At 36.8% G+C, this 24,226-nt stretch overlaps 1 pseudogene across 1 annotated transcript; it reads left to right on the top strand.

The window, feature by feature from the left end:
• The first annotated feature begins 1,193 nt into the window (after positions 1-1,193).
• Positions 1,194-2,488, top strand: LOC309868872 (tubulin alpha-1D chain pseudogene; annotated as a pseudogene). Its single transcript has one exon. The product of its transcript is annotated as a tubulin alpha-1D chain pseudogene (transcript).
• Positions 2,489-24,226: the final 21,738 nt, after the last annotated feature.

The following is a 24,226-nucleotide window of genomic DNA, read 5'->3' as shown; positions in this document are numbered from 1 at the left end:
AATGAAGAATGTTATAGGTTCTAAAATAGTCATGGGAATGAGAAATGAACAGTACAGTAATTGGTATTAAATTATAATTATGTAGGATGGATAGTGACATGGAAAATGCTTATGATATAATATGAAAATAAATTACCAAAGTAATAAAATGGTTCCTGGAATTCTTAGTATGGAAAAACAGAAGGGGGAGAAGAATTTAAAGAAACTAGAATATAGAAAATTATCTGAAGAAAGAACAACTTAAAAAGTCAACTATAATTACTGTCATTAGAGAGACAAGATAGGAGATAAGATGTTCTGGGGAAAAAAAAAAAAACAATCAGAACAAGAATGAACTCTTTATAATTATAAATAGAACAGTTGAATGTTCCGGTTCCAGGAAGATGCAAAAGATATACTTTTTCCTTCTTCTTCCTGCTGAGAATGACTAAACATTATATATTAAACAAATGAAAGAAGACTCTGAAAGGTATTTGATAAAGAAGGTAGACTGGCTAGGGACCTTGGAACCCGGTGATGATAGTCTTGGGTTTTTGAGTTTTTGTTTTATCTTGTTTTTTGTCTTATACATCCATACATGTTTCTAGAGAGCTGGCAACTGGGAAAATGTCAACAGGTGTTGGAAAGCAAAACAAAACAAAAGAAGAGGCCTGGGGAAAAAGTGTTTTCATTCTAGCCAAAAGATAGGAAGGAGGGAGCCTAACAAAAGAATACTTTTAGACAATAACTGTGCTACTCCAGACAAACAACACAGAAAATCTGTAGTCCTCTTCCCCCTCCTTCTAGCTAAGGTCACGTGGAGCCTAGACTTCCATTCTTGGCAGACTATTACAAAATACTCCCAAGCTCCATAATGTCAGTATAAATCACACAGGAGATGGACATCTACCCCCCATTCAGGGGCAATGTGGTAGCCTTTCCCCTCCTGCTGGACTGGTGTCACAAGAGGGCAACTGGAGTCAGGATTTTCACCACCCACCCTCAGCAGGAGCAAGGCAAAGAAGAGAGACTTAAAATTGAGTGAAAAAAAATCCATGAATAGATTCCAATACCAAGATGACATAGATATTAGAATTATCTGACATGATTTTTAATGATTCTCTTACATTGACCACCTAAGAGTAGCAATATAAGAAGAAACAGTCTCTCCACTTCCTCTTCTGTATTTGCTCAGCAGCCACAAAGCAGCAACTATGTGTGAATGCAGTTCCATCCATGTTGAACAGGCTACTGTCCAGATTGGTAATGCCCGCTTGAAGCTCTATTGCCTAGAACATGGTATCCAGCCCAATGGTCAGATGCCAGGTGTCAAGACCATTAGAAGAGGAGATGACTTCTTCAACACCAGCTTCAGTGAGACGGGTGCTGGCAAGCATGTGCCCAAGGCAGAGTTTATAGACCTGGAACCTACAGTCATTGATGAAGTTTGTATTGGCACCTACCACCAGCTTTTCCATCCTGAGCAGCTCATCACAGGCAAGGAAGTTACTATGCCGAAGGGCACCACACTATTGGCAAGGAGACTGCTGATCTTGTCTTGGACTGAATTTGGAAACTGGCACAGGTATTCAGGGCTTCTTGGTTTTCTACAGTTTTGGACAGGGTATACCTTTCTTCTCTGTCAATTATGGCAAGAAGTCCAAGTTGGAGTTCTCCATTTACCCAGCCCCCCATGTTGCCATAACTGTAATTAAGTCTACAACTCCATCCTCACTACCCATACCACCCTGGAGTACTCTGATTGTGCTTTCATGGTAGACAATGAGGCCATCTATGACATCTGTCCCAGAAACCTCAATATTGAACACCCAACCTACACTAACATAAAGAGGTTGACATGTCAAATTGTATCCTCTATCACTGTTTCCCTCAGATTTGATGGAGCCCTGAATGTTGATCTCACAGAATTCCAGACCAACCTGGTGCCCTGTCCCTACACCCTCTTCCCTCTGGCCACAGAGGCCCCTGAGAAATCCTGCAATGAACAGCTTTCTGAAGCAGAAATCACCAATGCATGCTTTGAGCCAGCCTACCAGGTGGTGAAATGTGACCCCTGCCATGGTAAATAGCAATGGCTTGCTGCCTATTGTACTGTGGTGACATGGTTCCCAAAGATGTCAATGCTGCTATTGCCACCATCAAGACCAAGCATACCATTCATTTTGTGAAATGGTGCCCCACAGGCTTCAACGTGGGCATTTATTACCATCTTCCTACTGTGGTACCTAGTGGAGACTTGGCCAAATTACAGTAAGCTGTGCGCATGCTGAGCAACCGCACAGCTAGTGCTGGGGCCTGGGCTCACCTGGACCACAAGTTTGACCTGATGCATGCCAAGTGTGCCTTTGTTCACTGTTACATGGGGCAGTGTATGGAGGAAGGAGAGTTTTTTGAGACCTAAGAGGATAGGGCTGCCCTTGAGAAGGATTATGAGGCAGCTGGTATGGATGCTCTTGAAGAAGAAGGTGAAGAAAAAAAGGAATACTGAAGTTAAAAATGTTACAAAGGTGCTGCTTTTACAGGGAGCTTATTCTGTTTTGAACATTGAAAAGTTGTGCTCTAATAGTTAATTTGTATGTAGCAATGAATAGTCTCATATACAGTTATTTACCTATGTTTTAAAACACAGTGCTTTGTTACAGACCTAAGGTGTCCATTTCTCTGATGGGTTTAAATAAATATTTCCTCTCTGAAATGAAAAAAAAAAAATCATCTGACATGATTTTTAAAGCAGCCATAATGAAAATGCTTCATTTATAAACACAAATGAACAAATGGAAAAATAACAGGTCTCAGCAAAGAGGCATAATTTCAGAAATCAAAGAACAAAATGTCAAATATAAAAAGCAACCAAATGAAATTTAGAAAAAAATACAATTATCAATTAAAAAAAAAAAACTTGATGAAGAGAAAAGAATCTGTGACCTCTGAAATAGAACAATAGAAATTACCACTCTAAACAACAGAGATCAATTAGGCCAAAAACAAACAAACAAACAAACAAACAAAAAACACATTGAGAATTTGTGGGACTCTAACAAGAGATTTGTATTGTTGGAATCCCAGAAGGGGAAGATAAAATGAATGAGGCCGAAAAATATTTAAGGAAATAATGACTTCACACTTCCCAAATTCAGCAAGAAGCTGAATAAGCCACATGCAGAATAAACACAGAGAATTCCATGCCAAAGCATTTTATAGTGAAGTTATTGAAAAACAGAGACAAAGGAAAAATTTCTTGAAAGAAGACAGAGAAATTATGCTTTAGCTGTCAAGGAAAAACCATCCCAATGGCAGTAGATTTCTGATCAGAAACCATCATGGCCAGAAAGAATCACCACAGTGTATTTCAAGAGCTAAATATGAAGAACCATTAACTGAGAATTCTAGATTTACTGACATTCTAAGTAAACATTCTCAGGAATGAAAGGGAAATCAAAACATTCTCAGATTTAGGAAAACTATGATAATTTTTTGCCAAGGAACCTATCTTTAAAGAATACTAAAAGAGGTTCTCTAAACAAAACTAAATGGTAAGAAATCTTGGACCATCAAAAAGAAAGATAATGCAGAAAGACAAAAAAATATGGCATATACAATAGATTTTCCTACTTCTCTTGAGTTTTCTAAGTTATATTTGATATTTGAAACAAAATTTATAATGCTTTGAAATTTAGTTCTCAAAGTATGTAGAGTAATATTTAAGAAACTATACTCTCTCTCCATATAAGCTTTAATATACCAATAATTACTCTTTTTTTTTTTTTTTTTTTTTTTTTTTTTAAAGATTTATTTATTTATTTATTTGACAGAGAGAAATCACAAGTAGGCAGAGAGGCAGGCAGAGAGAGAGAGAGAGGAGGAAGCAGGCTCCCTGCTGAGCAGAGAGCCCGATGCGGGACTCGATCCCAGGACCCTGAGATCATGACCTGAGCCGAAGGCAGCGGCTTAACCACTGAGCCACCCAGGCGCCCCCAATAATTACTCTTAATATAATGGTCTAGACAGGCTATTAAAAATATATGGAGTGTGGGGGAAATGACCCAACTATATGTCCATATATATGGAGAGAGAGAGAGAGAGAGAAAGAGAGAAAGGTAAAGGGATATCTGTCTATCTATCTATATAGAGATAGATATCATATATATAGATAGATAGATAGATGGAGATATATATATATATGGAGAGAGAGAAAGAGAGAGAAAGGTAAAGGGACATAAAAGGAAATAAGTTTTCCAGTTTCCATGTTTTACTTCAGTGGGTAAAATGTTGGCACTGGAAGACATACTAAGTTGTGAATATATGATATGGTATCTAGAGCAACCATTATAAAGCTACAGAAAGATATAAACTAAAAAGAACCACAGATATATCAACACAGAATCATGTTTAATATTTAAGTAAATAAACATAAATATGGAAAAAGAAAATGGAAAAACAAAAATCAGAGTCAACAGAAAACAGATTTAAGCTTTAATATACCAATAATTACTCTTAATATAATGGTCTAGGCAGGCTATTGAAAATACATGGACAGAATGTGGGGGAAATGACCCAACTATATGTCCACAACATTTTAATACAATGATAGATGTAGGTTTAAGATGAAGTAAACCATCAAAACACTAATAAAAGAGAAACAGCTGCAACTATGTTAATATCAGATGAATTATATCTGAGATCAGAGAAAATTACCAGAGACAGAGGAGGACATTACATAATGATAAAAGGTTCTGTCTCCAAGAAGATCTAGCAATCCTCCATGTGGATGCACCCAATAACAGAGTTGCAGTATATTGTAAATAAAAACTGATAGAAGTGAAAAAAGAGAGGTGCCTGGTGGCTCAGCGACCAGCGACTGCTTTCAACTCAGGTCATAATTCCAGGGTTCTGGAATCAAGCTCTGTATTATACTCCCTGCTTGGTGGAGGGTCTGTTTCTCCCTCTCCCTCTGCCTTCTGCTCCCCACACCCCTGCTTGTGTGCTCTCTCTCTCCCTCTATCAAATAAATAAAATATTTTTAAGTGAAAAATGAAATCAACAAATCCACAATTATAGTTAGAGATTTCAGTGTCACCCTCTCGATAACTGGTAGAGTAATTAGAAGAGAGAAGTTATGGAAGAAATTAACATGATCATCAGTCACCAGAATGTAGTCAACATTTGTAGAATACTCCACCCATCAATAGCAGAAAACAAATTTTTTTCACGTTTTCGTTGAACATATACCAAGGTAGACCATACCCTGTGTCATTAAGCAAATATTAACCAGTTAAAAAGATTGAAAGCATACGGAATATTCTTTCTAACCATGGAGAAATCCAACTAGAAATCAGTAATTAAAAGGTAACAGGAGCATGTCCAAACTAAACATCACACTTCTAAATAATGGGTCAAAGAGAAGTCTCAAGGGAAATAACAGCAAAAAAGCATACTAACCTAAATGAAAATAAAAATGAAAAAAAATAACTTTATGGAATAATCCAAAGCAGCGCTTATAAGGAAATTTATAACAATTTATGCTTGCATTAGAAAATAGGAAAAGTATTAGGTGCCTGGGTGGCTCATTTGGTTGAGCGACTGCTTTCAGCTCAGGTCATGATCCTGGAGTCCGGGATTGAGTCCCTCATCAAGCGACCTGCTTTGTGGGGCGTGTCTGCTGCTCCCTCTGACCTTTCTCCTCTCATTCTCCCTCAAATAAATAAATAAAATCTTTAAAAAAAAGAAAAGAAAATAGTAAAAGTATCAAATAAATAATCTAAACCCCCAAATCAAAGAACTGAGGGTATAGGGTAAGAAAATTAATGGAAAACAATCAGAAAAAAGAACATAATAAAGACCTGATAAGAAATCAAGGATATTCAAAGCAGAAAAATAAAGAGAAACAATGAAGCAAGAATCTAGTTCTTTAAAAATATCAGTAAAATTGGCAAGTCTCTTAAAAAATGAGCAAGAGAAAAAAAGAAAACACAAATAACTAGTACCAGGCATGAAAGAAATTTTATTTCAGAACCTGCAGATAGAAAAAAGATAATAAGGGACTGATAACATATACTTAAACTCCATAGCTTAGGTAATATGAACCAATTCCCCCCAAAGTACAAACTACCACATTCATCCAATGTAAAATAATTAATTTGTCCTAATAACTGTTAAGGAAATTGACTTCATAGTTTAAAATTTTCCTAAAGAACTTATCTCCAGGATGATACGGATCATATGGTTAGATGATTTCAATGGAGAATTCTATGAAACATACAAGGAACACATGACATCAAGTCTACATAATCTCTTCTAGGAACTCGAAGAGGAGGAAATACTTCCCGATGAATTTATGAAGCTAGAATTACCCTCATACCAAAACCAGACAAATACAAGAATGAAAAAAAAAGAAAGGAATGATTTTATTTATTTGACAGAGTGAGAGAAAACACAAGCAGGGAGAGTGGCAGAAGGAGAGGGAGAAGCAGGCTTCCAAAGAGGGGATCCCAATGAGGGGCTCGATCCCAGGACCCTGGGACCATGACCTGAGCCAAAGGCAGACACTTAACCAACAGAGGCACCCAGAAACCCCTAAAGCAGGGAATTAATAAAAAATATTAGCAAGTAGAACTCAGAAATATATACAAATCATTATACATCATGATCAAATGGATTTATTTCAGGATTACAAGGCTGATAGTATATCCAAAAATCAATCAGTGTAACCCACCATAACTAACAAGCTGAGGAAGAAAAATCAAATGATTATATCAGAGCAGAAAAAATAATTTCATAAAATTCAACACACAGGATAAAAAGACTGAGAAAAATGAGAAAAGAGAAAAGCTTTCTTAATTTGGTGAAGAGCATTTATAAAATACTGATAATAAATCTTTATAAGTTGAAGTTAGTTTCATGTGTATTACATAGTGATTTGACAATTACAAACATTACAAAATGCTTACTACAAAGTGTATTTACCATCTGTCACCATGCAGGGTTAGTACAGTATTACAGTTACCGGCTCTATTCCCTATGCTATCTGTACTTTTCATTCTATGATTTATTTACTATAAACTTTATTTATTTATTTACTTTAAACAATTAAAAAAATCAAACTGGGAGTTTGTATCTTTTAATTCCCTTCACCTGTTTAACCAAACCCCTGCCCCCTTCCCTTGTGGAAACCACTAGATTTTTCTCTATGAATGTTTCTTTTTGTTGTTGTTGCTGCTGTTTGTGTGTTCATTTGTTCTTGTTTTTTTCCATAGGTTCCACATATAAGTGAAATCATGTGGCATTTCTCTTTCTCTGTGGGACTTACTTTACTTAGCACATAATACCCTTTAGATTTATCTATGAATCTATGTCATGAATGGCAACATTTTATTCTTTTCTATGGCTGAGTAATACTCCATTGTGTGGTGTGTGTGTGTGTGTACCCTATCTTCTTTATTCATCCATCTATGAATGGAAACTTAGGTTGTTTCCATATCTTGGCTATTGTAAATAATACTGCAATAAACATAAGGGTACATATATTTCTTCAAATTAGTGTTTTGTTTTCCTTGTGTAAATACCCATAGTGGAATTACGAGATTGTACGATATTTCTACTTTCAGTTTTTTGAAGAAAACGTACTGTTTTCCACAGTTTCACCTATTTATATTCCCACCAGCAGTGCACAAGGATTCTCCTTCCTCTACCTTTGTTATTTCTTGTCTTTTTGATACTAACCATTCTGATTGGTTTGCAGAATTATCTCATGGCGAATTTGATTTGCATTTCCTGATGATTAGTTATGTTGAGCACATTTTCCTGTGTTGTTTGGCTGTCTGTAAGGTTTTTTTGGGGGGAAAAATTGTATGTTTAGGTCCTCTGCCCACATTTTAATCAATTATTTCGTTTCTTGGTGTTCAGCTGTGTGAGTTCTTTATATAGTTTGGATATTAACCTCTTGTCAGATATATAATTTGCAAATATGTTCTCCCATTAAAGTTTGCCTTTTGGTTTTGCTGGTAATTCCTTTGCTGTGCAAAAGCTTTGTATTTTGATGTATTTCCAATTGTTTATTTTTGTGTTTGTTTCCCTCACCTGGGAAGACATGTCCAGAAAAATATTGCTAAACTTAATGGTAAAAGGCTGAATGCTTTCCCCTTTAGATCAGAAACAATTAAGACTACTAAAAGCTATTACTACACAAAATGAGAACATATAAAATTTTTAAAATAATGAAAACAGGAAATGTTGGAAAATACACAAAGAAATGGCATCTACCATGTGTTGCTGACCAGAATGTAAAATGGTACAGCCACTCTAGAAAACAGTCTGACAGTCTCTGAAGAAGCTAACATAGTCTTACTATATGACCCAGCAGTTTCACTCCTGGAGTATCCCAGATAAATGAAAACCTTTGTTCTCACAAAAATCTATACACAACTGTTCCAACAGCTTTATTTATAGTAGCAAAGACTGGAAACAATTAAAATGTCTCTTAATAGGAGAATGATTACATGAACTGAGGCACACCCATACCATGGAATACTGCTCAACGATAAAAAAAATGGCAACTTAGATGGTTGCCATTCTGAGTAAAAATAATGCCAACCTCAAAAGATCACACAATATACGATTTCATTTATGTAAGATTCTCAAAATGACAAAATTACACAAATGGAAAACAGATTAATGGCTTCCAGGCAAAGAAATTGTGGGAGGTAGGGCAGGAGTGTATTGGAAGATTGTGTTGGAAGATAAGTGTCGCTATAAATGGTAGCACAAGAGGCACATTTGCGGTGGTAGACTGAAGTCTGTATCCTGATTGTGAAGGCGGTTACACAAATTTATGCAACTGATAAAATGATATGCACACATTGTACTGATGCTAAATTACTGGCTTTGGTTTTATGCTTTAATGGAGAAAGATGTGACCATTGGGAGAAACAGGGTGAGTGGTACCTCTCTGTACTACCTTTGCAAATACTGTGAATTTGTAATTCTTTCAAGATAAAAGTTAAGAAAAATGTCTTGTCAGTTTTAAGAAAAGAGTTGTAACATGAAACTAAGGTAGGCTCTTGAAAAGTACGAGACAAAGATAAAATATAAGAAAAAAAAAAAGTGTTGGAGCGCCTGGATGGCTCAGTGGGTTAAAGCCTCTGCCTTTGGCTCAGGTCATGATCTCAGGGTCCTGGGATGGAGCCCTGCATTGGGCTCTCTGCTCAGCAGGGAGCCTGCTTCCCCCTTTCTCTCTTCTTGCTTCTCTGCCTACTTGAGAATTCTGTGTGTGTGTGTCAAATAAATAAAATCTAAAAAAAAAAAAACGTGTTAAAAAGTACAAATCTAAATTGTGGGGTAAACATAGTATTAATAGGAATGGTAAGAGATGGGACATAGGAAACCAATGAGAAAGAATCACTAAAGAAATAATACCCCCCTCCCCCGCAAAATGCCCATGAGTATTCAAAGCCTTTTATACTCTTAGCCTCCCAGGTTCTACTAACTGTCCATCAACATAAATGAAAAAATGTGAAACCATATTCAATTATTACAAACTATCAGGGCATCAGGTAACAAAAACACAAGCAGATCGTGTTATGAGTGACATTAGAGGTTCAGGTCTGCCTCATGTTGCTGAACTCTAAGTAATTAAAATGTTGCTAATTGTATTATCAATACACATAGACAATTAATTAAGTCACAACAGAATTTCCATACAGCTCTCCTTTGTCTTGGAAGGGATGACTGGGAGATCTGTTGTAGAAGCTGCAGAAATGTAGACAATAATTCTTAGGACTTTGTGTCTAATAAACTTTGCAATGAACCATCTTTCAGTTCAGTACTACCTTCTGTATTTTTTAATCATATATAATTCAGAAGCAAGTTGTGTTTATAGAGTAACTCAGCATTTCTCTTTAGTTTTTGGTCTTTGGTCACATGTCTGCATTTTCCACCTGATTTATCTACACTTCTATGGATCACTATTTGACTATCTGGTAAATTCTGAGAGTATAAGCTAACATGGAAAAGTAGAATTGAGAAGACAGGTAAAAAGAAGTGCAAAACAAAACAGAACAGGCAAAGCTACCAAGTTAAATGAAGAAATGAAAGGATGGATTAAATAAAAAAATTAAAAAGGATGGATTAACAAGTACTGGCAACTTCAGCAGAAATATAAATATGAAAAAATATCTTTAAAGAACAAAGATGCAACACACTTCTGAGGCTATGTTCAGCATATGAATATAAAAAACCCAAAATTTAATTTTTCTTTCTGCAGATAAAAAGCTCCTTAAATTTAAAGAATTAAAATCTGAATCTTTATATAAAGAATGAAATTTATGTCCAACAGTTACTGCCTAGGGTTCTGGTAATAATATTATGATCCATACAATATATATGCATATAAAATTTGAATATACAAGATTTACACCACAGGATATTATAATGCCAAGGAAGATTCCAGTATTTATGGAGCCAATAAGACCAGTTTAAAAGCTTGGTAAATATATTTATGGACACAATCAGGCTACAATCTGTATTCCAAACAGCAGTTCAGTAAGAAATAACCTAATAAACTTTAAATGTGAACACATTATCTTACTTTCCATTATAATAATAGTTTAAACACCAGATTTAGGGAGCTTTACAAACAAACATATCACAGAGGATTTTGTTTTTTAAAACATGTGCAATAGATTTTTAATAATTCCAGAGACCATTAAATTCCATTACAATGATGTGGATGTTCAAATTTCGTTTACACCAAAAGGCAGTAAAAAATTGGGGATGTAAATCATGTGACTACCAAAGCTAACTTAAGGATGAAGAATTATCACCAGAAATCTTTAACAACCTCCCCAAGATCGCACAATAAGTTTCTATCAGTCGGTATTAGAAACCAAACTTCCTATTAGCAAGAACACATTTAAGGATAATTGTCCAGTCATTATCTATTACATGAGTGTGGTGACACAAAACAAGGTGGTATGTCCCAGTCTCCCCTGCAGAGAGGTGAGCCGGATGACCGAGTTCAGAGAAATGAAATGTAGGTAGACAACACATGCCATTGATAGGTTTTTGTGTAATGCTTCCCAAATAGCCCTCCATGCTGGCTGTATGCCTTTTGCAGAACGGATGGCAGAACCAGTTATAGGAAGGGGCTCTCTTGGGTGACTGCAGCTCCATTTCCTGCTCACCCTGACATTCAGCTACCCACATCATACTCAGATGTGTATAAGAAATAAACTTCATTTTGTTAAGCTGGTTACTTTGGCAGTTGTTACTCAAGTTAACCTAACCACACTGGCAACGATCTCATTCATTTTTTGACAAAAAAACAAAAACAAAAACACACATAAAATTTTAATATAAAATAAGCAAAAAAATGGACTGTTACAAGTTCTGGCAAAGATGTGGAGAAATTGGAATTCGCACATGGTGCTGGTGGGAATGTAAGCTGGTGCAGCTGCTTTGGAAGACACTTTGGCAGTTCTTCAAAAAGTTCAGGATAGAGATACCATGCGACTCGGCAGTCACACTGTTGGGTACATACACACCCCGTCCCCCGAAAAGAAAACATGTCCATCTAAATGCTTACACATGAATACTTGTAGCAGCATTGTTCATAACAGCCAAAAATGTGGACCTAGCAATTCTACTCCTAGGTAGTCACCCAAGAGAATAGAAAACATGGTCATATAAAATCTTGTAAATGAGGGGCACCTGGGTGCCTCAGTCAGTTGAGCATCCAGCTCTTAATTTTGGCTCAGGTCATGATCTCAGGGGTGTGAGATTGAGCCCCACACCAGGCTTCATGCTCAGGAGGGAGTCTGCTTAAGACTCTCCCTCCTTATGCTCTTCCCTCTTCTCTCTATCACCTGTTCTCTCTCTCTCTCTCTCTCTAAAATAAAATAAAAATCTTTCTAAAAAAATCTTGCAGATGAATAATAATACAGGAGCATTATTCATCATAGGCAAAGTCTGGCGATCCAGATTTTCTTTAACTGGTGAAGGCATAAACGAAATGTTGTATGCTCATAGAATGGAATATTATTTAGCAATAAAAAGGAGTGAAACACTTATTATGCTGCAATGTAGATGAAGCACACAAACACCATGCTAAGTGAAAGAAGCTATCACGTATTTTATGATTCCATTTGTATAAAATATCTAGAATGGGCAAATACATAAAGAGAATAGATTAATGGTTGCTTTGGAATGAGAGGAGGGGTTGGGGAGGAAAATGGGATTGGCGCCCAGTGGTGATAGGTTTTTTTTTAAGGGAAGTAAAAAGGAAAAAAGGAAGTTCATTGTAGTGATTAAGCTAGTTGCACAATGTGGTGAATATCTCAACAACACTGTATCTCAATGAAACCTTGTAAAAGAAGGAAAGGAGAAAGGGAACATTTTGTCAACTGTCTGGAAGATAGCTACTCACTGAAATGCATCTTATTGCAAAGCTAATGTTTTATTTCTCATCTTAGACAAAAGAGAGGATTTCAAATCGGGAGTTTTTCTGACCCCTCTATTCTCCGGCAACTTCCCCATTGCCATGGAAGCAGGTGAAACTTGTCACAGTAGACTTGACCTGATGTGTTCTTAAGTCTGTCTTCATCAACCTCCCCTGCAAATTGCTGTCCAGGAGCAGGCTACTAGCACCTTGAAGAGGATCCTGGTCCTAGAAACTGAAAAGAGAGCTCCTCAGCCCTCTACCCTAGTTCATCACTAGGAGCACTGAACAGGAGCCCACATCTTAAGCAGACCAGCTAGCTGTTGCAGAAGGAATGTGCACTTTGAAATCAGAGAGACCTAGATTCAAATCTTACTTCATCCTTCAAAGATATATACACTTGCCCATTCGTATGTCCTGAATTACACTAACAAAATTTGTAAAAGAGGAGTGCTACAAGGCTTATTATTAATAAATATTATAATTAATGAAAATTAAATCATACTTCTGACTTTTGAATTATTTACAAATTTATATTTAGTGCATTTTGAAGTCAAACTTTTCCATCCAAATATACTGGAATCAGAAGAGACAACACCCAGTACTAATCCAGTGCTAACGGGTTCACTCCCGCAGCATTCCTTAAGCTGTCGTCAGTATGGACCTATATCTTGCTCCCACTCCAAACCTCCGAAGATAAGGGTAATGCTAGATGTAGCTTGAAAATACCCAAAGGATTTTAATATGCTCCTTTCTACCTCACCCCAAATTGAGAATCATTTCTAATCCTAAAAGCATGTACCTTTAGTGCATATCTTCCCCATACATGTATATCTTTATAGGGAAGGGCAATTTGCCATTTAAAACAAGTATTAAAAGCAGCCACTATGGAAGAGTAATAATTTACCTCTGAGATAAGTGATTCTTATTTTAGAAAACTCACTGATGGGCTTTTTCCTTTGAAAAATGTAGGAGACCCTTGACAGATGAGAGAAGATGGGAGAAGAGGAAATTGATCTATTGAAAAAGACTAGCAGGACTTAAGTATGCAGAGTCATTATAGGTGGGAAACCCGAGAAGAAAGAAAAACCAGGGTCTCTGCAAAAAGAAAGTTATGTTCCCTGACAATGTGTGAGGTTAGGACTTAAGAGTGAGACATGATTGGCAAGGAATTTGTGACTGTGAATAACAGGCTTATTTGTAGTTTCAGTAAGATTGGAATTTAATTGCTGAATTCTTCATCTAGTGTTTTACCCTTAAACTTCAGTAAAGTCTGGCATTATTGTTACTTTGTATTACTGAAAGTGTGGCAACATTTGACCTGGTGGGGTGCCTGGGTGGCTCAGTGGGTTAAGCCTCTGCCTTCAACTCAGGTCATGATCTCGGGGTCCTGGGATCAAGCCCCACATCGGGCTCTCTGCTCAGCAGGGAGCCTGTTTCCCTCTCTCTCTCTCTCTCTTCCTGCCTCTTTGACTACTTGTGATCTCTCTCTCTGTCAAATAAATAAATAAAATCTTAAAAAAAGAAAAAAATTTGACCTGGTGACCTGTAGGTGAGTAAAAGGATTTCTGACTTAGAGTTGAAATCTATCACTGACACTAGAAAAGTGTAGCTTTAAAGACTGACTCAGAAGCATATGAGCCAAAGTCTTTTGTAAGAATGGGATTCTTAAAGGATTCTAGTCTTTCAAGTAATACACTTTGATGGAATTAAATACGTATTTAGTGCAACTATAATTCTGCACATAAACTACTCAGACCTGTGGTAATATTTAGATGGTAGAAAATGTGCCATATTGGTAAGTCCTTTGATACTAAAAAGTATTCACATTCTCTGATAGGGTATATTAACAAGGATTTCATCATTCAACTGAAAAGTGGTGAAATTAGAGCCTTTACATGGGATTTATAATACAGATTAGATCATGTGGTAGACAGATTCTGACTATGGCTAGGACAATGTCTTCCTTCCCTGCATGCACATGTCTGACTCTCTTCTCATCAAGATGTGAAGTCTGCTTCCTTCCCTTTGACCATGGCCTAGAATCGTGACCAGCTTTGATAATTTGCTGAGCTTTTAAGTGACTTGGCTTGGCTGTTTCTGTACTGTTTGATAAAGTATGCTGCCATGATGGAAAGAAGCTTGAGCTAGGCTATTAAGTGATGAGACAGGAGGTAGAGAGATGGAAAACCCACCTGGAAAAGCACTAAGACACGAGATATGTGAATAACACCTTGGATCATCCATTTTTCATGCAACTACCATCAAAATTTGTTACCCAGAATGAAATAACTAAAAATAAAACAAAAAGATTGTACAAGAAATAGGTTGTCATCATAACAAAATCCTAGCATGGGTGCTAATGGCTTTATAACAAGGAAGTGAGTGGAAGCCCCAGGAAAAGTGAGGAGGTTGTTAGTGGGGCTGAAATACAGTGAGGGAATTGCTTTTGGAGGGTAGAGAAAGGTTATACCACTACAGCAACATAGAAGATAAAAAATTTTGGAGACGTACCTAATGAACATGTGGGATGTAGGAAATACAAGCTAGCTATGGAAGTTTTCAGCCCTGCTCAGCTTCCGTCTGAACATATCTGAGTAAGTGATCTCAGCGAACACCAGGTGGGGAATCACAAGTGCCATTGTGAACCCTACCCAATGTCCTAACCCACAGAATTATAAGAAAAAGTAAGTCTTTGTATTTTAAGCCACTGTGCTCTGGAGATACTTGTTACATAGCAATACATAGCTGATACAGACCACCAACGACTTCCAGCTAGAAGAATATTTTCAGGATGCGGGGCTCCAAGATTGGTCTCACAAAGTCAGACAGGAGCATTAGTGCAGGCCTTCTGAGTTACCAGTGCCACCGAGTATTAATGAGTTGTGGGAACAAATCAAGAGGATAAAACCCTACTAGATGGAAGTAAATTGTGCTTTTGGATTGTTCCTACCCATAACTGTGGTCATTGGGTGACTTATTCATAATAAAGTCTTTCCTGCTCCTCTATTTTGGAGAACCTGAAGGAGAAAGTTTCAAGTACACTTCAAGTCTCAGAAATACTCTCAAGTCCTTTGCACAGTCTGACCTTGCTGCTTTAATTTCTTGTGAAAATCTTTTTTGATTGTCTATGTTTTTCTTTGAGAAGAGCATAAAGTGTCACATGGTAGGTACTACTGGAACCTTTCTTTCTCAGGCAAAATACGTGCCAACGAGCTGCTGCTTGCAGTTGTGTTATCTAAATGAGTGTCCTAGATAATGATCATAATTTTCTCCATGATTGCTCTCACTAAAAGGGAAAACCAGAAGTTAAAGGATTTCTCTCTTCTCCTCTAACTTATAATTTATCCTGGAAGCTGAAATAAAAGCATGTCCCAGATGACACAGCAGTAGCCCTTTTCCATCAGATGTCCTGTACTTTCAGTGTCTTAGCTGTAAAACCTTAAGCAAATACGCCTACTCTGGAAAAAAGAATTGACTCATTGTTAGCATTTGTCATCATAAACTCATTTCTGATTGTCAAATTATGTTTTAAAGTTTTTATTTTAAATAAATATGTGGAAGAAGGAAGACAAATAGGGAAAGACAACACTGAGAAGAGATACAAATACTTTGCTTGATATTTTTTTTCTGTTTGTGTGCAAATGAACATAAAGGAAAAGAGAACCGGTTGGTCCACTCCCACTCTAATTGTTGTTGGAAATTTAAAAAAAAATTTTTTTAAACTCATCCTCAGACAAGTCTGATATAAAGTATAGCAAAGGCTATGATAAATAGAGAAAGTACATCTACTTTTTTTTTTCAATTTATTTATAAACCTGGAATTTAAAACATATTTTTAAAAGGTATAATGAATAAAATTCTTAAGATGGCAAGTAAGTTGCACTTGTGCATACATGAAAATACTACTTTTACTTTGAATAAATATATATTTTTAGGAGATGCCTTTGTGGAAAATATTGCGTCTGTGACAAAGATGTCAAACAAATTTTAATTTGCGTGCCATTCTGTTAAATGAATAGTGGCTCCAACAAGATTGTATTGTAGACCTATCTTTGCTAGTATGGAAGAATATCATGATTAATTACATCTACAAGAGATACAAGAGGAAAGATTATGCTAAGAATTTGTCATTCCTGTTCCGAGAGAATAACACCTGAATCGGACATACAGAAAACAGACTTCCTCAATTCCAAGAAGTTAATGGGGTTAACCAACAGGAAAAATGGATATTCTATCAGGAAATATGTATGCTTGCTTATTTGGAATGTCAGAGAATTTAATTATTTTGAAAAATGTGAAACCCCTTTTATCACATAGTGAATATGATATAAGATCTGGCAGGAGAGAGATTTATGAAGCATGATACATTTTTGCAGCATAAGCTCACTTATGCCCAACATAAATGAGAATACCACAAAGCAGTGGACCAGGAGGCCAAAAATATATTTATATAATCTGTAGCACAATCACAGGTATATATGATAATACAGTTTTATGTCAATGTTTGTTCTCTAAACTCAGAGTATATATATTTTTAAAGATTTTATTTATTTGACACAGAGAGAGAGAGAGAATACAAGGAGGGGGTAGCAGAGGGAGAGGGAGATGCAGGCTCCCCGCTGAGCAAGGAGCCCAATATGGGGCTCGATCCCAGGACCCTCAGATCATGACCTGAGCCGAAGGCAGACACTTATCCGACTGAACCACACAAATGCTCCTAAACTCAGAATATATAAAGGGTATAGTATTCTTTGATGGAGGAATATCTTCTTATATTTAATATATCTACATTCCTCTTAAATCATATGACAAGGGAGAGAATACAGATTTTAATTGCCAGTGAAAACGACGACAGGGTGCATAGAGAAGAAGCGTTCGTGATAAATGTGGTCCAAGGAAGGGGAAAGAGAAGGAAGAACGTAACTGGAGCTGAGGAGAAGGGAACATGGGGAAGTGAGCGCATACAATCTTCTTGTGCAACATGGCTACTTCGAGAAAAGGGTAATAATACACACAGACTCACTCTACAGCACATTGGTACATGAAGTGAGCAGCATGGACTGGTGAACACCCACGGCTCACAGACATTAATAGATATGGATAAGTATAATTCATAGAAAATGGATAGATCCAAGTATAACCAGGAAGTCTCTGCCTCTTGGCCATTAAGATTTGGAAGAGAAAGAAATCTTAAAAGACAGCAATAATGAAAGAGTCTGTCTTCACCCACATGTGGTAGATGTCTTAGAGAACGAGAAAAGAACAAATGGTGTATAGTAATGGAAAGCTGGAAAAACAAGGACTGGGAATAATGCATAAAGCAGAGAAGTAGCAAGCACGTCGACTACAACTGGATTAGTAACACGTGGAAACACCATGCTTGAGGAGCCAGGAGGGTGTCCTGACTGGAGATCTGGAAAGGATTTTCAGGCATCCTCAAAAAGATTGGTTCAGACACTATAATTTTTTTTTTATGATGGCTTCACACCCTTCAGGTTGCACTTTTTCTTATGATTTATTCTCACAGCAAAGTGAAACTAAGTTTCTCACAGTATGAATATAAAGTTTTTTCTGCCTACAGTTCTTTTAAGAGCAGCCTATTGGAGGCCTTTGAATACTTTCAGCTTATGCAGAGACCTTTTATAATAAATTGTGTTTTTCATGTTAAAAAGAAAACTTCAAAAGAAGGTGTTAACATAATTGAGGCATGATAAGTTTGACAGTGTCATTATCAGAGTTCCACTGACAGCTTTTTGAAGTCAAAAAAATATTCTTCCTACATAGACACAAAACCTCTTACAGTGTTTAAACAATTTCACCAAATATATTAATATTCTACAACTGCCCCTTCATTCTGAAGGTTACCCAAGTGAAATGGTCTTCCTGATATTTAGGTTTTTTAATCTATTGAACAAAGATGCAGTACTCTCGGTATTCAGTATAGAGAAGATACAAAAATGTAAAGGGTGAGATGAAAGATAAAAATATGAAAAGACATTCTCATGTTTGCCTTCTGCACACCACTGACTCACCTTGTACACACACTGGGATGAACACCCTCTACTTTGAATATCATTGCTGCAAGTAATGTGGAAAAAAGATGGATAAATAAAGACTCCAGGAAATCTGTGTCACTCAAAGCTTTGCTTAAATTTAGTGTAAAACCAAGATGCATTTTCCAAATGAATTATTCTCAGTTCTAGCTTTCCCTAAAAGTAACTATCCCTTAATTGAGAAATTCATCACCTCTATATACAAGATGCTTACTCTCATACTGATATTTTAAATTCATTCTTTTTAGAGCTTTCTGGATTTCTGAGATCTATTTTATCAAGAAACCACTAGGGCAAATATCTGATAAAGCAACAAAAAACATAAAAGAATTGAGTGGTGATGTGTTGGCAAGTAAATCCTGGAAAGGAAAAAGTGTGATTAAAAAAGAAAAAAAAAAGGAGGAAAACAAAAGTAAGAGGAAGGAATAGAGCAGAAAGCGACACTTAATTGAAATAATATAATGAAAATCTGCAAGTAGACAAAGCTGATTTTCAAAGCAGAACACATTACTGTGAAATGCTTAGGAGAAAGGAGCTAAGATTCACCAGGAAGAGACACTTAGGGGAGTCTTATGACAAAAATTTGTCTCAGACATATTTTTCCCCACAAGCTTTATCTTACAAAGGATAAAAATTAGTTGAATTTTTTAAATGCATGCTTTTTATGTAACTATTAAGTTGGATGCAGTATTATGAATATTACACTAGAATTTGCAGCTTTGAACCCAGAAAACCAAAGCAGGTGCTGGAAGTGCAGCAAAATAAAATGAGTAAACCTGTCTGTTAGGAGGTATAAGTTGCATTGATAGAATGGTTCACCTAGCTGATGGAATCAACCATGAATATTGACATCATTTGACACAATTTCAGAATATATAATTTGGTCTATAGTTTATTAATTTTTGTGTCCTTAAGACCTGTGGGAATAAGTATTCGACTAATTTTTTCATTCCTAGGTTGAGAGATCAAGGTACAATGATTTCATCCTTGCCCCTGCTGGCCAGTCCTCCCTCTTACCTTAACTCTCCTCCTTGATCTCACAATATATAATCAATACATCTGGAAAAACCAACTACCAAATCAGACTAACTTCCAAATAATGATTCCATCATTATATTTTATCCCCTGCATTTACTAACATATTCGTTCAACAGATGTTTGTTGGCATTCTTGTGGATCTAGCACTTTATGAGATGTTTTTCTTGCACATTGCCATGCTCACAATAGGCATGTAATGAAAAAAAAAAAATCCAAAAGTAAGCAAAAAGGTAAATAAGACATGGGATAAAAATATGAAATAAGGTGACTATCATTTAGAAAACAGTGTCAGGTGGTAAGGTTGCATATAGACATAGTTAACTAAAGGAATGAGCACTCACAGTATTGTGGGATGAAGTCAGGTTTAAGGAAAAGCACACAAGATAAGTATCTGAAGACATGGTTTGAGTCATGACTCTACCACTTACCACTATGTGACTTTGGGCAAGTAACTTAAAATTCTGAGATTCTTCTTGATGGATTGTGCTGAAGAGAATAAAATCTACTCCCTGAGCTTTTTCTAGAAATTAAATGCGGGCTTCTGTTCTTTTATAATCATGGGCCCAGAATTTAGAACAACTCTCCCACTAAATTAACCTAAAAACTATTTTCTAAGCCAAGATCTAGGAGAAGACAGTTGAGATCCAGAGGAGCAAGTTTGACATTTGGGGATGTTTTTTCCTGTGGGGATGTTTGCCAATCTGGAAAAAATCAGTGAGTATCTGAGCACCTGAGAAGTTTCTTGAACACATTCCCAGTGTTATAAGAGTAAAAATTTAAATACAGAGGTAGCCAAAGTGTGGGTTGTGGTAAAATCCCATGGGCTTTGTTTTGGGACCATAGTGGGTGGGTGGGTGGGGGGAGAATAAACCAGAAATAGAGATGTCCTAGTAGAGACTGGAACCTAACTTCCAAAACTCCCATCTGTAAAAATGGAGAAGGCAATCCCTAATTGTTTGTTCCCCTCTGAGAAATGTACCAGTCTTTACCCTAAATTATATCCAGAGAAGAATATTTCAAATGAAAAGTTCTGTCAAAATAAGAAAAAATTACTAAGTACATACAAAAGTGAGCAAAGTGAATCATGAACTAAAAATAGCACAAGCACACACCAATGTAGGTGCAGATACTGAGGTTATTGGGGACACAGTAATTCATAAAATAACATCCCTGCTGTATTTGATGAGAAAAAAGACCATTTAGAGAATTTCAGGAAGACTCAATGTGATAAAGAAGGACATGGAGATTGCTAAAAGCAACAGATAGGGGCGCCTGGGTGGCTCAGTGGGTTGGGCCTCTGCCTTCGGCTCAGGTCGTGATCCCGGGTCCTGGGATGGAACCCCGCATTGGGCTCTCTGTTCAGCGGGGAGCCTGCTTCCCTCTCTCTCTCTCTCTGCCTGCCTCTTTGCCTACTTGGGATCTATCTCTCTGTCAAATAAATAAATAAAATCTTGAAGAAAAAAAAAAGCAACAGATAGATATGTTTGAACCAAAAAATGAAATAACTTGGGGTATCAGTATCCTAATAGGATAAGTTGAAGTAACCATAATGAAGCAAGTAAGAAAAATTTTAAAAGCTGAAGAACAGAAGATAAGAGATATGAAAATATAACAAATATAGATAATATAAACAGATTTCCCTGGATATGTAGAGCCCCAGCAAGTGTAGATGTGTGTGTGTGTGTGTCTGTGTGTGTGTAGCTTGTTATATAAGCAACTGAATTAATTTTTTTTAATTGATGAACTCATAGTAAATGAATGACATATTTAGAATAATGGGTACTTGTTCTTATCCAATCATGAAATTGTTATACAACATCCAGAATCATCTCTTGCTATTCAGGTCTGAGAACCATCCCTTAATATTTGTTTTTATCAAACGTGTGGTTCCTGGATAACTTTATATTTCCTACTATGAGAAAAAGTAACACTGGCCTTTGATGTGGCTCTTTGGCTATCAATTGTATTGAAACAATATCGAGTTCCTTGCTTCTGCAGCTCTCCAGTACCGTTTATTGAATGCTGGTTGCACCATTACTCATGCTAGTACTCATCGTCTCTTTCAAAAATACTTTTTCAGTGACTCAGAGTTTATTATTGTGCTTCACTGATGACAACCACTAATGCAAGTCTTACCCAGATGATGAAAGAAAATGTTAATCTTTTATGATTACGTTGAATTCACTGTTTAGAATTTCATAGCATAAACCTAGATTGACACATCTAGCCATGTCTTTTCTTGAACCCTTTGAGCCATAATCAAGAAATTCCTAAATGCAATCTCCTCCAATGTTGATTGCACCCCTGACTTCTATACCCTACCCAAAGAGATAGACTAGAGGCTGGTATGCAAAGCAAGAAAATCTACCTCATTCACATAGGAACATCCATTCCTCATCTAACATAGCTTAAACAAAGACCAAAGAAAGTACAATGTCACCAGAACATGTGAGATAAGAGAGAACAGCCAACTAGAAAGGTCCATTGGTACTGTAAAGAATGGTCTTCTAAGCCCTCAAAGAATATAGGAGCAACCATGTCCAGAAGACTGCCTGGCACGTGCCCCAGTGCCTGAGCAGGATGTAAGTGACTTCTGCGAGTGCAGTGAAATGGAACTAACAAGGTGAAGTCCCTGTCCTCAGGTGCTATAGATCAAAAGTAGCACCCCAATTAGAACAGGCTAGGTACAAGCTGATGTCCATATCTGCTTACGTAGGCATTGGACCATTGGTAGTTCAGAGCTCTCAACTTGTACCATGTCCAACTTTTACCATGCCCAACGTGAATAAGAGTCAAATATTTCAGTACAATCTGGCAGCCCAATCTGGCATGAGGCCACAAGAGAAGTACTGCAAGAGCCAGCAGGAACAGTCCAGTCACCGGGCTGTCCTTTTGAAGTTCACAACCAAGCAAAGAACCCCAGAACAACTTCATAAGCAGGAGTTCTGTAGCTTCTTGGAAGATCTGATTGACCTACATGTGGTGTAAAGGGCCAGAGTGTGCCTCAAAGGAGTGAAAGATTGAGGCCCATGCAAGCTAACCTTAGGGCGCAGCTGGCATTGACACAGAGAAGAAAAATTTAAGGAAGATATTCCAAAGCAAAGGGCTCCCTGAGACATGGGACCTAGAGCATTAACCCTGCTTGCCCAGGTCTAAGAGCAATAATAAACATACAATGGGATGTCAGAAAGAGAAATAAAGTAGAGGCAATACTCAAAGTGGTCTGGTAAAAGAAAACATAAACCATAGACACATACCACTTTATACTCATGAAAACTGGCAAAAATCAAGATATTTAATAATCTCATATTTTAGGGAGGATGTGGCTCTATGTGCATTCATAGATCAAGCTTAAAATTCATACAGGCACTTGTGAAAACAATGGTATATTATCCTTTAAATGTGGACACTTATTACCATGCAACTCAGTATTTCTCCTGTTTTGTGTGTGTGTGTGTGTGTGTGTGTGTGTGTTTCCTAGAGATACTCTTATGTGTGCACGTCGAAAGATACATGCAAGAATGAATGCTACACTAGCATGAGTAATAACTTCAGGAAACTAAGAATTGATCTCCAAGTCCAGACAAAAGTAGAACAATGAAACAGTGCCCCCAAAGTGGTCCATTAAATGGAGAGTAAGATGCAAGTTGCAAAACGACATGTAAAGTTTCATTCCATCTGTCTGAAGTTTCAAGACTGTCAAAACTAAATATTATATTATTTAAAGATAGATTCACAGTTACTAAACTGGAAATAAGAACAAAAGGATGATTTTTGCAAAAATCAGGGTAATGTTTACCTCTGGGAGGAAAGTGAGTTATGGATAAAAGAAGCATGTAGGAAAAAGAAAGATATTGATAAAATTCTAATTCTTAAGCTGTGTGGTAGGTTCGTGGGTGCTTGCTTTATTACTATGCTTTTATAAATTCCATTCATTCCTTTGTGTGTACCAAAGATTATATTAAAATAAATATTTATTACTAATAGGAATATGTACTAAGGCTTTTATAGTACGCATGAATAAGAAGTCTAGGATATGTCTTGAAATGTCTTAGATTCTTGTTGAGGATTATGTAGAGTAGCAGTATAAAGTTGGTTGGAATAATGAGCTTTAAGGAAACTTGAACGTTCCAGAAAATAACTATCAACTTTAGTAAACTATGAAAAACTTCATGAGGTGTACTTACCCATAAAACCATTTAAATATAAACTGTGAGAGATTATAATCATTTGGAAAAATCTAGCAAGGTTTATTGGAGAACATGACACTGGATATTGCCTTAAAGGCACATTCAACTTGACCACCAGAGTGGGGTTCACTGTATCTTCCAGCAGAAAATAAGAAATTGAGAGGAACCTGGATGACTCGGTCAATTAGGCATCTGACTCTTGTTTTTGGCTCAGGATATGATCCCATGCTGAAAGATCAAGCCTTGTGTGAACTCCACACGCAGCAAGGAATCTGACTGTGGGTTTTCTTTCTCCCTCTGCGCCCTCAAGTTAATAAATAAATCTTAAAAAAAAAAAAAAAAGAGGGAGATTGGAAGTACTGGTGAAGAGTCCACAGATGTCGTATTTACAGATTAGACTGAGGACACTAAGCAGCGATAGTTGAAATGGCACTGGAGCACATTGAAAGTGTTTGGCCGTAGCTTGGAGATCCCCAGGAGAGGGTAAACGGGGACTGCAGATTAATCTGGCA

This window comes from Mustela nivalis, assembly GCF_964662115.1.
Source record: "Mustela nivalis genome assembly, chromosome: 7".
Classification (NCBI taxonomy): Eukaryota; Metazoa; Chordata; class Mammalia; order Carnivora; family Mustelidae; genus Mustela; species Mustela nivalis.
This window is presented reverse-complemented; position numbering and strand designations above follow the sequence as displayed.